At 41.9% G+C, this 16,325-nt stretch overlaps 1 protein-coding gene across 1 annotated transcript in view; it reads left to right on the top strand.

Annotated features, from left to right (window-relative positions):
* The window catches only part of XRN1 (5'-3' exoribonuclease 1), a 2,408,514-nt gene that overhangs the window by 1,307,565 nt on the left and 1,084,624 nt on the right, over window positions 1–16,325 (top strand). The gene's annotated exons all lie outside the window — the stretch shown is intronic.

Genomic DNA, 16,325 nt, shown 5'->3' with positions numbered 1-16,325 from the left:
GCCAGGATATTGCATAGGAGCAGTTTTAACTGGTGTGCGTTTCATAACATGCATGTTATTACCTGCCTTTTGTGTAGCTTTCCTGTTTAGCTCCTTTCATGAATTAACAAAGACTTGCTACAACTTTGTTCAGAAAATTTCAGATGCCAAGAATATCTCTCTCAATTCCTCCATATGCCTTTTAATATTGTGTCAGGAATGAACCCCTGAATTAAATGAAATCGGTATTGCTTTATGGGGGTGTTTGTTACATTGGCTTATCTGTGTTTGGAACAGGATAAGGCCACCAAAGCAGACACCCAAACAACCACCACCTCAGAACACAACACCTGCAACACATAGACCTCACAGTCAGAGTGTCAAACAGTCACAGCCCTTAAGGCCAAACACAATGCCAGACACACTAGTCATTGGTGACTCCATAGTCAGACACACTGACGTCCCGCTCACCAGACTGAGTAAGGAGAAGGTCACAGTAAGCTGCCTGTCGGGTGCTAGAATCCGCCACATAACGCAAGCACTCAGGTCTCTCAACAGCAGGTACAAATATGACTCAGTCATTGTCCACGCTGGTGTAAACGACCTGAGACGTACCTCCTTGGACTACATGAAAAGAGACATTGAGGAGCTCTCTGATTATGTAGCCCAGGCAGGTATGACCCTGACCTTGAGCAGTATCCTACCTTCACCAAGAATGATGCCACAATACAGAGATAAGATGATCAGCTTTAACAATTGGCTTAAACTCTGGTGTCATTCAAAGGGGATCCAATGTCTGTCTGCCTGGGATGACATGCTGGACAAGCCACGCTGCTTCGCAAGGGATGGCTTGCACCTGTCACCCCTGGGATTCCGGATATTGGCAAAGGCTCTTGCCACCCCCATAGTGCCTTTTTTAGGCAAGGCTCAAATTCTAAACCTACCACCATAGAACACAAAAAAGGAAAAAAACTAAGGGTAATGCTGCTCAATGCCAGAAGTCTAAATCTCAAAATGCACGCACTCGAGGCCCTTCTCCGTATGGAGAACATCGATGTCTGTGCAGTGACAGAAACCTGGTTCAAGGCTCCTGAGAGCACCCCAGCACTATCAGGTTTTACCTCTTATCATGCGTTCCGGCCCCAAAATCCGGACAATACCAAGAAAGGAGGGGGCGGTATCCATATTCATCAAAGACACCCACACCTCAAGACTGGTGGCAACGCACGATGCATCGGAGACCATCCAGGTGCAATTAACCATAGGCAAGACTGCTCTGCAAATTGTAGCATGTTACAGGCCACCCTCACAAACTCAGGAACCTCACATGGCCTTCCTGAAAACACTAGAGGGATAAATGTATCACCAAACACCATCATACTAGGTGACTTCAATTACCCTAATATAGACTGGGAACACTACTCAAGCCCAAACACCCTAGCCCAAAAGTTCCTGGAATTCATAAACTCAAATGCCATGGAACAACTAGTCACCATCCCCACAAGAGGAGAAAACATACTTGATCTCATCATCACGAACATGGGAGCACAATGTTCAACACCGGAAGTATACCCTCACTGGTGAGATCAGATCACAAACTAATCTCGCTGGAGGTCCTCATCCCACCCCACCTGAAATAAAAAAGACCACAGTAAAGAACTTCTCGAAAGCCGACTTCACACTTCTAAAGACTAGTGTGGTCTCCTTTAAGGCCCCGAGCCGACGGAAAACAGTACTCAAGCCGCTGAATCACTTACAAATGCCTTCTACCAGCACCTGCAGGACTGCATGGATAAGGCAATCCCAAGCAAAACAAAGACTCTTTGTACCAAAGGCAAGCGTCCACTCCGGTGGACCCCAGCCATAAACAAACTCTACAACAAAAGGAGGAAGCTACTACAAGATAGAGCAAAATCCTTAAAAGGTAAGACACCCTTGATCACTATAAGTAAAAAACTAAGAGCTCTCATAAAATCATCCAAAGCAAATTTTGAGAGAAAAATAGCTAAAGACTCAAAAGACAATCATAAGGCCTTCTTTAGCTATGTTAGAAACCTGGGAGGAAACTCCCAGATATGCTCAGAACTAGTTCAAAATGATGTGAAGATTACTGATCCTACAGACATTGCCAACATACTGGCTGACAGGTTCAGTGCAAACTTCTCCCCTCCCCAAAAGGAGAGATATCTATACCAAGCGATTGCAGCCCCCAAACATCTCCAATGCCCAAGTGAGAACTGCTCTCTCCAAAGCAAAAACACAGCATCCATGGGACCTGATGGTGTCCCCGGCTGTGTGCTCCACGAACTCAACGAGGAATTAAACCCACAGCTAGGACAGCTGTTTAATCATAGTCTTACCTCTGGATACATACCCAGGGAGTGGCGCACTGCAACTGTGGTCCCACTTCACAAAGGCGGTGCCTCCACCGACCCTGGAAATTACCGCCCATTAGCTTGACAAGCCTTATCTGCAAAGCCATGGAGAGGATCATAATGGACCTCATAAATAAAGACATAGGGAATTTGCAGACTTTGGATCCATCCCAGTTTGGCTTTGTCAAAGGCAGATCATGCCTTCTAAACTTGGTTGACTTTTTCGAAACAGTCACCAAAGCCATTGATGAGGGAAAGGCAGTCCGTACAGCCTACCTCGATCTGGCGAAGGCCTTTGATACAATACCCCACTCAGGTATCATTGAAAAACTCATCAGCTTAAATGTTAACCCATACATCACAAGATGGGTTGCAAACTGGCTGAATGACAGAACCCACAGGGTCAGAGTTGCTGGCGCCATGTCAGACTCAAAGCCTGTCACAAGTGGTGTACCACAGGGCTCAGTCCTGGGCCCACTCTTGTTTGGCATCTACTTTTCCAAGTACAAGCAAACACAGGAGGGTTATGGCTGACAAAGTTTGCAGATGACTGCAAACTGGGCGCCATAGTAGAAAACACATCTGACACAGATATCCTTCAGAAGGGTCTCACAGAAACGGATAACTGGTGCCAGAGCCATGGCCTAAAGTTAAATGCCAAAAAATGCATAGTCATACCCTTCGGGAAAAACAAGGTTACCCCTAGCTACCAAATAGGTGGCAATCCACTGAGTACAGAAGAAGTTATCAGGGACCTGGGGACCCAGGTTGATAGTAGTCTGTCATTCGACACCCATGTAGCTAAAGTAGTTAGGAAGACCTTCTACATTGCCCACCTTATCATGATGGGATTCTCATCTAGATCAAGGGAGGTCATAGTCTCCCTATACTCATCAATCATCAGACCAATGATTGAGTACAATGCCCCATTCGGAATGTATCTGACCCGACACTTGCAGCAGCTGGAGAGGCCACAAAAGTTCCTCACCAAAAGGATAAAGGGTCTCAAACATCTGTCCTATGCTGCCCGACTGAAAGAACTCCAGCTCTATTCAGTCGCTTACCGCTTGCTCAGAGGTGACCTTTGCCTAACATACAAGGCCATGTCAAACCCAGATTTGATGAATATGCTTCACCTCAAAAAATCTAGATCCGTCAGATCCACAAGGGCGGGAGACTTAAACCTCGACACGGCTATTAATAGGACGTGCTGGAGGGATAGATTCATCACCCAAAGACTCCCTATGCTGTGGAATAAAATCCCGGTATATGTGAGGCAGAGCACCTCGCTGGCCTTGTTCAAGAGAAATCTTGACCAATGGATGGGAGATCGCAGATATACCCCAGGGATTACCTCAGTGTCACTGCTCAACAGAGGCACAGCAAAATAATGGGTATAGTTCCCCATACTAAAGGGGTGGCGTAAGCCACAAAACTATGGGCTAGGCTTGTAAATGCCCTCGGGCAGATAGCCTAGTATGAACCTATGAACCTATGAACCTATAAGGCCAAGTTATTTAGCTGAATTCCATTTAGTTTGCATAGGGCTATTTGAATGTTAAATGTTTCAAGATTGAGGGATTCTGAGGTCAGGACTTTATTAGCATTTTCTAAAACTATGACAAGATAGTAATGGAACAACAACAAACAAAGATAGTAAAACGTTGCACAATATAATCATCAAAACACAGCCAAACTTCATTAAGTTGCATAAGTACACCCAACTCCCATTTTCATCAAGTATATATGAAAGTGGTCATAAAACCCCATCGCTAATTAAATGCCCCAGTCAAGCTATTCTCCAAATGGTAATATTGTCTAACCTTACTCCAGTCTTTGTAAATTTGTATTTTCTTATTTCGAGACTCCTGAGCACAGATTGTTCTACAATAGGTCCTGATACTGTTCTGTGGTGTATTATCATTCACCCATACTATATCTCCTTTATCTCCTTTCCATGCTTATACAGTACAGCTCCTTACCCAACCTAACAAGAAATGCAGCCAAAGACAGGACCGTAAATAGAAGCAGTTATCTTTATTGGATACAACCACAAGAAACGTTAAGCGATTTCTTCCCCCTTAAAATTACATGGGACTTCTTCAGAACAAAAACCATCTGGATGAGCCAGGTTTAAATATTACTATACAAAAACATGCTCAACCAATCAAAGTTAAAAAAAAAAAAAAAAAAAAAAAATTAAAAAGGTAATTAACCCTCTAAGTGCCTGTTCAGGCCAGAATACTCAAATGCATTTAGCTGAAGTTGCCACCTTAGTTCACCTAATTCTAAGTGTTCTGGTAAAACCTTCCCTTGGCTGTCTAAAAATATGTGCTGCAGGACAAAGAAATCCAATACGTTTTCATTATGTTCTATTATATGTTTAGATAATGGATTTGTACTTTTACCATTTTTTTATATCATTTAGATGTTCACACATTCTTTCTCTAAACTTTCTACAAGTTTTTCCTATATAAAATACTGGACAGTGCAGGCATTTTCCAGCATAAACAACACTTTGACAAGTAAAATGACCATGTATATTACACTGGTAGTCACCCAGCTTGAGTTTCTCCCCTGTTTTAATAACATTGGGGCACTGCCTACACATCCCACATTTAAAGTTCCCAGAGAGCATCTTGTGTTCTTGTCCTATTCAGTTGTTTTCTAGTAGATTTTTAAACGATCTATCCTTTTTAAAAGCTATAAATGGCTTGGAGACTAATTTTTCTACAGTCATGTAGTCCAACTTGAAGAGGGACCAGTTTTTGTTAACAGTTTTTGCCACAGCTACACTATCTTTATTAAATGCCGTGATGGAGAAAGCCTTTTCTTTCTTTTTTTTTTCTCTACTTATTGCCCCCTTCAGTACTAATACATATTGCATGTTAACCATCACAAAATGTGGATTGCTGACGCTGACTTAAGCTAGGCTTAAATATCCCATTATCTCTTTTTGTTTGAGCTTCTGTATTTACTTTCTCTAATAAATGTTCAGGATAACCCCTTCTCCTAAACAAGTCTGTAATGAAATTAGTTTCAGCTATAAAGTCATTGTCATCAGTTACCATCCTGGCAGCTCTTAGCAGCTGCCCTTTTAGGTTCATAGGTTGGTACTGAGCTGTCTGCCCGAAGGCATATATTAGCCCAGCCACGTTGTGCGGTATTCACCACCCCTTTAGTAGTTCCCTAGACCCTTATACTAGCAGCTAGTACCCTTGGCCCCTATCTAGTAGTGCTGTTGGTATGATCCCCGGTGTGAACTTTGTTACCCATCCACTCATCAAGGTTCCTCTTGAAGAGTGATAGTGAGGGGCTCTGTCTTATGTAGATCGGGACCCTGTTCCATAGTAAGGGAAGTCTCTGCGAAGGGAATCTATCCCTCCAGCATGTTCTATTCATTGTTGTGTTGAGGTTTATATCCCTAGAGCGTGTAGCTCGAGTAGATTTGGTTTTGCTAAGATGGAGCATGTTCAACAATTCTGGGTTGGACATGGCTCTGTACGTTAGACAGAGATTGCCTCTGAGAATGCGGTATGCAACAGAGAACAGTCTTAGCTTTTTCAATCGTGCTGCATAGAGCAACTGTTTGAGGCCAGTAATTCTCTTGGTTAGGTACCTCTGTGGTCTCTCCAGCTGCTGGAGATGTCTAGCCAGGTACATTCCAATTGGTGCATTGTACTCAATAATGGGTCTGATGAGGGAAGAGTAGAGGGGCACCATTACATCCTTAGATCTTGATGCGACCCCTTTCATGATCAGATGGGTCACATCAAAGGATTTTCTAACCACTTTGGCAACATGGTTATCAAAAGAAAGCTGGCTATCTACTTGGGTCCCTAGATCCCTTATTTCTTCTTCAGATTTCAGGGGATTACCTCCTATGTTGTAGTTTGCGGGTACTCTGTTTTTTCCAAAGGGGATTACTACGCATTTTTTTGCATTTAGCTTGAGACCATGGCTTTGACACCATGCATCAGTCTCATTTTAGGCCCTTCTGGAGGAACTCCATGTCGGCCGGAGATTCTATTATAGCACCCAGTTTGCAGTCGTCTGCAAACTTAGTCAGCCACAGCCCTTCCGTGCTTGCCTGTACTTCTGAGAAGTATATGCCAAATGATGGATCTTTTCCGGTATGAATGAATGGCAACTGCTATAGTCCAGATAAGCATTCGAAAGAGTTGGTTTTCTGTAGATCCTTGATCTTAAATTCTGTTTCCCTTTATCCATACTAATTTCAACATCAAAGTAATCTATCCTGTCCTTATGTAAAATATGGGTAAATTCTAAGAAGGTAGTGCTGCTGTTGATATAATTCAGAAATTCATCCAATAGCTCTTCAGACCCTGCCCAAACTAAAAAACAGGTCTTCCAAAAACTTTGTATAGTATTTTATATATTTTACATATTTACTCTTGAAAATATATTCAGTTTCCCAAAAGGACATAACATAATTTGCATAAATGGGGGCACAAGTGGCCCCCATAGCTACACCTACTACCTGCTTGAAGTACTGTCCCTCAAAATAAATGTAATTATTTTGAAGAATAACTTCCATAAGGGTAACTATCAAATTAATACTGTCTTGTGTGTATTTCTTGGTCATAAGCTGTGCTTCAAGCCATTTTAAACCCTCTTTGTGGGGTATTACTGAAAATAAGTTTTTAACATCTATAGTGACAAAAATCATGCCTTCAGAAAACGTTACTTTAAGTCCTTCAGGAAATCCCATGAGTCCTTAGATACATACTTAAGTTCTTCCACCCCCCCTCTTTTAAATAAAAGTCCACTAAGTTTGCCATAAAATGGGTCTTAGATCTTTTTCTGTCCACTATATATCTAAATGGGGGTTGATTCGGATCCTTATGGATCTTTGGGATCCCAAAAATTCTTTCAGTCACTGGGTACTCATTTTGATGTAATTATACTCATCCAGGTTAATGTGACCCTGAAAAATCATATCATCCAATATGTTATCTATCCTTCTAAAGGCAGTATTAATTTTTGTTTCGTGAAATCTGTGTGTGTCCCATCCACTAAAATAACATTCATACTGTTACTATAATCTGTTTTATCTATGATAATCATCCCATTTCCCTTATCAGGTTTCATTACACGTATTTGTTTGTCCGTAACTTTATCAAATAAACAAACCCTTTCATTAACAGTCATATTATCATCACCCACATGGGCATTTTCCAATTTATGCAAATTATGTCATGTCCTTTTGGAAAACTGACTATATTTTCAAGAGTAAATATGTGGAAAATATAAAATAGTATACAAAGTTTTTGGATGACCTGTATTTAGTTTGGGCAGGCTCTGTAGAGCTATTGGATGAATTTTTGAAATGTCCTGTTCACATGTTGTAGTATTCATAACAGTAGGGAGATGCTGCCTGCAGCGCCGTCTTCCAGCCAGTATACCAAAGTCTTTGCTTCAGCAGGGTACATGTGACATCCCTTGTCAGGGCCATAAACCAACATTGGATATAAAGGTGACGTTTGCCCACACACTCGCCGCAGTGAAAGCTGGACTCCTGTTCGCCAGTTCCAAATGCAAATCTCATTTTCAGACGACTATTAAAAATCTCCAGACCAGACCATTTTCCTGCCGATACAGATAAGTGCCCTGTTGATTTTTTTCATTACCTTTGATTATTGCCAATTCTTGAATGTCAACTAGAATGGGGAAGTGCGCTTGTGGGAGACAAATTCCTCACAAGGATTAGGCGAGACCCATGACCATACGTCCTGCCCTATTTGCAAATCCTTTGGACCGAAAACCCTTCCTAGCAATCTTGCTGCGCTAAAATTATGTGAGACTCAGATGTCTTGCACTCTGTATGTGGGGGGTAGGGCCGTCCGAAGAGACGTCAAGGAAGAAGGCCAAGAAAGTTGGGCCAGAATCCCACTCTGCGCCTCTGGCATCCAGAAAGTTCTGAAGGCTGATGAAAGCCTGGCATCTTCCCAGACATCTGTTTCCAAGCCAGGCCCAGGAACCTCAGTGGAAGCTGGGGTGGCAGAAACTTTTACTACGTCCACTGAGGCTGTCCAGCCATCAGGTCCTGATGGCGGAGAAGAACCACATCTCAGTCTATTGGAGGGCCTTACTCCTTCAGTTCCACCCAGGCAGACGTCTGCTCCGATTCTCTCCTCACCAGTTACTCCCTTAAAGAAAAAGCAAAAAATTAAACACCCTGAAACTCAACCAGTTCTTGGATGGGAAGTTTTTTCTCGGAGTCTTTTTAAGACTTTTCAGGCCTTACAGACACAACAGGCCCCACCAGCCCCCTCATCTCTACCTACTTTACAGCTATCAGAGGAAAGTGTACTCCACTTCTGATGAACCTGTTTCATAGGAATCCCAAATAGAGTCCCCAAAGGATTTCATCACTCAAAAGGAGGAAGACTCTATTACTCCTGAGTCTCCGGGCAAAGAAATCACCTTTGGAGACCCAATCTCCTTTATAAGGGAGCATTTTAAATGGCAGGCATCTGAAGTATCTGACGCCAAGAAAAGGTACTTCGACTTTCAGCAGTGGCCCTCTTGCTACCTGCCTTCCAGGATGCTTTCTTGTTTGCTTCTCTATCCCCTGACTCTCAACCACCAGCTTCCAAATGACCGGATTGATTCTACAAGGACCCTCAGGATACCCAATACCTCTTTAGGAACCCACCAGCAGACCCAGCAATTATTGCTGTCTTTGCTCACAAGGCATCTAGACAACTACCTTCGATTGCTCTTTATCCCACAGACAAAGACAATAAATTCATGGACAGAAAGTTTATACCTCCTCTACTCTGGCTATTAGAGCTCTCATCTACCAAACACGCATGGCTAGATATGTCCTGGATGCCATTACCAAGGCCTCCACATTACTGTCTGAGGCTCCTGATTCTCCCATTAAAGCACAAATAAATGCCCTCCACTCCACTGCACCCCAAGTAACTAGGCTCTCAAAGTGCAGTTATGATGCAGTGGAAGCCTCATCTATGTCTGCTGCATCTGGATCAGTCTTGAGGCGATATTCTTGGGTGAGTCTGCAACCCCTACCCATGGATGTGCAAACAAAATTGTTGGATGCACCCCTGGATAATAAATCTCTGTTTGGACAAGCCTCAGCAGAACTCTTAAAATACTTTTAAAAGGGTAAGGAACTGCAAAACCTTAAACACCTACTGGTATCTCCTATACTAAGACACCACAGGAATTATCCACAGAAACCTTCCTTTGTCAGAAGGCAGTCCTCTTACTCTGCTCCACAGTCTAAAGGATGCAGACAAACCAGGGAAAAACTCTACTCCAGGATTTCCAACCAGTTCATCCACTACAACTTTTCGAGGCCAGTCTGACCACTCCAGATGGCCTCCTTTGTGACTACCCATCCTTGCACCAAAACACCCCACTTTCCCTCCGTCTCACCCACTCCCTTCCCTCCTGGTGGAAAATCACATTAGAACAATGGGTACTCTCCATCATTCAGTCAGGCTGCTTCATGACTTGATGGATGATGCCCCCTTTCGTGATATCCCTCAACCACCTGCAAGCCAAACCCACCTTGTTCCCCCTATCAATCAGCTTCAAGATCAAGGTACCATAGAAAAGGTACCACACCATCAAAGAAATATAGGCTTTTATTCCAGAATATTTCTGGTACAAGGAAGGATGGCCCATGGCGGCCAATCCTAGATTTAACCTTTCTAAACCTCTTTCTCAAAGTTCCCAGTTTCAAAATGATTACCTTATCCCTGCTCTTTACCACTCATTCCAAATCAGGCTTTCATGGTGCCCTAGATTTGAAGGATGCCTACCTACACATCCCTATTCACCCAGATTACAGGAAATACCTCAGATTTACAATAGGCTGTTGCTATTTGCAATTCTGTGCCTTGCCCCTTGGACTCTCTACTGCTCCCCAAGTCCTCACAAAGTGCTTGGCCCCCCTCATCACTCATTGCAGGACCCAGGGCATTCAAATATACCCATACCTGGACGGACCTGCTCATTCTTCATCAAGACCACCCAATCCTCCTCCTCCATCTGCAACAGGTAATCTCCACCCTATCTATCAAAGGTAAGGTTCCCCATAAACCACAAAAAGTCTCACCTGATCCCCTCCCAAGACCTGGTTTTCCTGGTGTGCAGGATCAGAACAGACAAAATGAAAGCCTTTATTCCAGATCAAAGAATCCTAGAACTTTGTCTGTGCTTCCAAAAACTTCTCTCCCAAACTTTCTTGCCAGCTCGAGAAATTTTAAGAGTTCTAGGCCACATGGCATCATTCAAACCCATGTTGCCCCTGGCAAAATTCCACACGTGAAAAATCCAGTGGGTCCTGAAAAACTTATGGAGCCAACACTCCCAGCCCCTAGACACCCCCCTCCCCTTACTTCAGTGTTTGACAAAGGAACTTTAGTGGTGGATATCAGCTCTCCACCTCAACCAAGGAACCCACCTTCAGGTCCCTGCACCCCTCCAACAGGTATTCACAGATGCTTCCAATCTGGGGTGGGGGGCAGTGCTACTTATAAACCAAAAACAACTGTCGGTGCAAGGCACTTGGTCCAACTCAAGACAAAAATACCATATCAACATCAAAGAAATGAAGGCTTTACACTTGGCCCTACTGACTTTCAAATCAACCCTTCAGCCAAGAACCCTGGAAGTAATCACAGACAATATGACGGTCCTGTGGTACATAAACAAGAAAGTGGAACAGAGTCCTACCCTCTGTGCAGCCTAGCAATCCAGATCTGGAACCTAGCAGTATATCAGCACATTCATCTGGTAGCTGTTTATATCCCTTCAGCAGAGAATGTCATGGCAGACTTCCTGAGCAGAACTTCAGCTCCAAGTCACGAATGGATGCTTCACAGGGAAGTATTTCTGGACATAATCCACAGGTGGGGTATTCAGCCCAGAACAGACAGATGCCCAAATTCTGCACAAGGAATCTGCATCCACAAGCATGGAAAGTGGACGCCTTCTCCTTCTCTTGGGAGAGAATGTACCTCTATGCTTTCTCCCCTTCAACTTAATTCAGAAAGTCCTTCTCAAAATACATAGGGACATCCCAAAAATCCTATTGTGACCCCTTTTTTGCCAAGACAGCATTGGTTTCCCCTCCTACACCTACTAGCCAAGGGCAATCACCACAGGTTACCCCACCGAATAGACCTGCTCACACAGGACAGGGGATCCCTACTACACCTTTAGGTGAACATTCTGAAATTAACCTTATGGGTGATGGGGTTTTGATCCCCTATAGACACCTATACTCAGAGGACGTACTCAGTGTTCTGCAGGAGGCCAGAAAACCTAGTACCAGGAGAAACTATGTATCCAAATAGAACAGATTATCCTGGTGTCAATGGAAAAAACAGGACCCTCTAACCACCTCTATACCTATGGTCCTTTCGTATTTGTGTGAGCTGCTTCACTCAGGACTAACATACTCATCAGTCAAAGTGCATTTATCTGCCATCTCTGCCTGCCTATCTCCCCTCCTCTGGTTTCTAGACTGGAGGTCAAACTTTTCCTCAAAGGGGTTCTTCACATCAGGCCTCCCAGGAATCTTATCCCCCCTTGGGACTTGAACCTTGTACTAGAAAACTTACATTGCCACCCTTTGATCCAGCCCATTCAGTATCCCTGAAGTTATGCATACTGAAAACAGTGCTACTAGTGGTCTTTACATCCGCCAGGAGGGTTTCGGAGATGTAAGCTCTTATGGTTACCTCCCCCCTACCTTATTTTCCACAAGGACAGAGTTGCTCTAAGGACCAACCCTTCCTTCATGCCGAAGGTGGTTAATGAACTTTCATTAAAGCAGACCATTAACTTACCGGTTTTCTGCCCTCAACCACAAAATTACTCAGAAAGGACCCTCCATTCCTTGGATGTCCACAGACAACTGAGGTATTACCTAGACAAAACCAAACCTATCAGAAACTCAGATCAACTTGTCATCTCCTTCCACCCGAGAGCTCTAGGGAAGGCAGTCTCCAAGCAAGCCCATCTCTTCATGGTTTTCAAAATCCATTACCTTATGTTACTCTTACCATGGTAAATCCCTACATGGTCAAGTCAAACCTCACTCCTCAGCTGCCTTTTTCAAAGGAATTGGCTATGCTTCCATCCTAGAAGCTGACACTTGGACTTCTGTCCACACCTTTACCAAACATTACAAACTGGACCTAGTCTCTAGAGCTAGGGCAGGGTTTGCCAGGTTCATCCTTCAAGGACTCATTGACCAGGGAACCCAGTCCTCCACCCAGAACCATACCTAAAAGCTGTGGTACTTTCCCTACTGTTATGAATACTGCAATATGTGAATGGAATAACATAGAATAGTTGCGTAAGAACTTAAAAAGCTCCAAAAAGGATGAACCAAACCCTGGATAAAATTAAAACACAATTACTTTTATTGGTGAGCACTTTCGCAGCAAGTTAAGCTTCTTCATCAGGCCAACAGTGCAACTACACATATTTTTAAACTGCACATTAACCAATAAAATCAGTTTCAATTAAAAATGCAAATTTGGACTTTCTAATCTAAAATATAAGAATTCTGCTTTAAATAAATACAAATACATATAACCATATAAAAAAACTCATAAAACAGGTTATAAAATTCATCTATGTATACGTCTTGCCTGTAGAATTGGTTTAATAGAATTTTTGTCATTAATCCCTTTACCCCAATTAGCTTAGTCTTTATAATCCATTCCAGTTCCACTTTCTAAGTTCGTTTTTTAAGATCTCCCCCTCTGAAATGATCATACATTTTCGCCACTACCATGAACCTGAACCACGTGTATGGTCAAATGTAGCCACATGTTTTGCTAAAGCATTTAAATCTATCCCTTTAGTGATACCATATAGATGTTCCCTCATGCGCTCCTTCAACATCCGGTTAGTCTTTCCCTATGTAGGAGAAGCTGCATTTAACACAATGTGCCAAGTAAACTAGATTCATAGTTGTACAATGTGCCTTTAACTTAACACTTCATGACTTTCCTGTATCCAGGTGGGTGAACGCCGCACTGCTATCTGTATATTTACAATAGTTGCATTTATTGCAAGGGAATGTACCTAAACCATTCACGTCTGTTCTATTAATGTCCAATTAATTAACGCGTATATCCTTAGGACCACATAAAAGTCTCTTCAGGGATTTTTTTATTCTTATATACATAACTCAGTCTACTTCCTACTATATCTTTCACTTTTTCATCTGTATATAGGATATCCTAATGTTTCGTAAAAATATCTTGCAGTGCCCTAATATTGCTGGAGTATGTTACAGGTATACACATGTACCTACCTCTTCACCCCCCTTCTCTTTACTGTTATTAACATTATTAGTGACTTCTGAAAAATAGGGTTTTCCCTTTTCCTTTCTACAGTCCGGTATTCTTGAAAGTATCCTTCTGACTTCACTGTCCGTATAGCCTCTGTCAACAAATTTAATTCGGAGGTTCATCAAAAAATTTTTCATCATCTGCCACCAATCTAGAGGTTCTTAAACCTTGGCTTCTGACAATATTCTTATAAATGTGATCAGGATGCATGCTTTGCCTATGTAAATGCGTACTTCTGTAGCATTTTTTCCTATATATCTGTGTCTCAAATTTCCCCACTTTACTTCTAATTATGCTCACATCCAGAAAATCAATAGTATTGGGTGAGCTATTGATATTGAATTTAAGAAATTCAGTGCTGGTATTTATAGCTTCAAAGAAGTTCTGTAGGGAATTCTCTCCATCCCAAAGCAAGAATAGGTCATCTATAAAACGTCTATAAAAGATTAGTTGCCCTGTATTCTCAAATACATGTAGATGTCTTTTCTGTCAGCTACGCCAACACTGTTATGGCTGTCTCTTGGCGCACAAAGTGCCCATAGGTACGCCATCTAATCATCTGTACAATTATTGCTCAAAAAGGGTAACATCTTCTATTAAATACTGCTTAAACATTTCTAAACCAGTATTGTTTGGTGTAGTGGTAAATGGCGACTGAACGTCTAATGTAACCAACAGACAAGTAGTACTAATCTGTCTTTCAGTAGTAAATGAATACAAGTCATTCAGAAATAGTTGTGTGTCCTTAAGTATGTATTGGTTTCTAGCTAGGACAGGTTTAAGATGTTTTTCAACAAAGATACTAAGGGGTTCAGTACACCACCCCATCCCGGCCACAATAGGTTGCATAGGGGGTAGTGTAGAGTGTTTCTGTATCTTAGTCAACCCTTTTATAATAGGTAACACCAGTTCATTAGTAATCAAATATCTAAACAATTGGATATCAGTTATCCTGCACTGTAAACATTCAAACTGTTGTAAACATTCATACTGCACTGCTTCACTTTTACATCAGTAACCTTTTCATATACTTTAGGATCATCCAGCATTGCAATCATGGTATCTTTGTTGTTTGGCTTTTCCCGGTTAGGGGTCATCACAGTGGAACTCCGGTCCGCTAATGATTGGCCGTCAATTTTTATGGTGCCGAGTTGCCAGCCCGACGCCCAACCTTCAGTGAAGGCACGCCCATTCATGCATGTCTTTCGGAGGCCACACTACCGCGGGGAGGACATGCAGACTCCACACAGAAGGCACTTAAGCCGAGAATCTAACAGGAGAACGTCTTGCTGTGAGGCAACAACGCTACCGCTGTACCACCGCGGCTTTATCTTTGTAATATTTATAATCCATTACCACTAAAGGCTCTCCCTTGTCATCAGGTCTTACAGATATTGTAATGTCTTTTTGTAATGTAGAGTGCTTCCCTTTCTAAATAATTTAAATTAGTGAAATTTTTCATTTTAACATGACTATCATGCAAGTTATACATTTCTTTAGTGCAAATTTTCTCAAAGGCTTCAACAATAGCATTATTTTTAGGTATACAAGTGCTATTTCTATGAAATACATTGCTATTAAATTCCTCATTACATTCATTGCTAAACTGCAAATTTAACATTAAATTATGCGTGAATGTTTTCAGTTCTATAATGTTATCTGTTTCATTTCATTGGCCGGTATAAATGTCATACCTTTTTCTAGAACATTGTTTTTAAATGCAGTTAAAGTCCAAGACTTTCTTATCTTAATCTATAGCAGTTGCCATCCATTATACCAGAAAAGATCAGTGGTAGAAGGGCAGCTGCTAAGAGCTGCCAGGATGGTAACTGATGACAATGACTTTATAGCTGAAACTAATTTCATTACAGAAATGTTTAGGAGAAGAGGTTATCCTGAGCATTTATTAGAGAAAGTAAATGCAGAGTTTATTTATTTGCAACTTGTTTTCCAGGATAGTCTATTGGGCTACAAGGGGCCCATTCTCAATGGAGAACTGGGAAGAAAAGCTCCGGAGAAATACAAATACATAGTACAGAAAAAGCACAAATCCATAATATACATTTCAATTAAATGTTAAATAAATATTTCAGATAGTATAAATCTATATCACGCAATTCAAATAAATGTTACATAATACAGAAATAAAAAAAAGTGTTTTCATTAGCAAAATTGCGTCAGGTTAATTCAATAAGTAGTAATGTGTTTGTAAGGCAATTACAATGAGGTAATTTTTTTTTAGTTGGTTGAGTACGTCTCAAGGGATGTAGAACTTTAGGAGGTAGTGACAGGCAACAAATAAGTTTGAAAAGTTAGGAAGAAAGTGTGGTCAGAATTAGGTTGGATGAGAGCAAGAGCATTTCCATTGTGAATTAAGGTGTGAGTGCAGTGAGGTTTTAAACAAGGAGAGACTGCTGGTGGTGCGGATGGGAGAGAGTTCCAGAGGTGTGCAAGAGAGAAGGACATCAAGTGATTCCCAGCAGGACATGTTGGTTTATGCAGTTTAATTAGGTTTTGGGAAATGGATCTTCGGAGTCTATCTAGCTTATATATTTCAAAGGTATTTGCTAGGGAGGGGCAGAGAGATGGGTTATGAATGCGTTTG

This window comes from Protopterus annectens, chromosome 5.part0, assembly GCF_019279795.1.
Source record: "Protopterus annectens isolate FY-2018-M chromosome 5.part0, PAN1.0, whole genome shotgun sequence".
NCBI classification, from domain to species: domain Eukaryota; kingdom Metazoa; phylum Chordata; order Ceratodontiformes; family Protopteridae; genus Protopterus; species Protopterus annectens.
The sequence above is the reverse complement of the archived record's forward strand: the minus strand, read 5'-3'. Positions and strand labels throughout refer to the sequence as shown.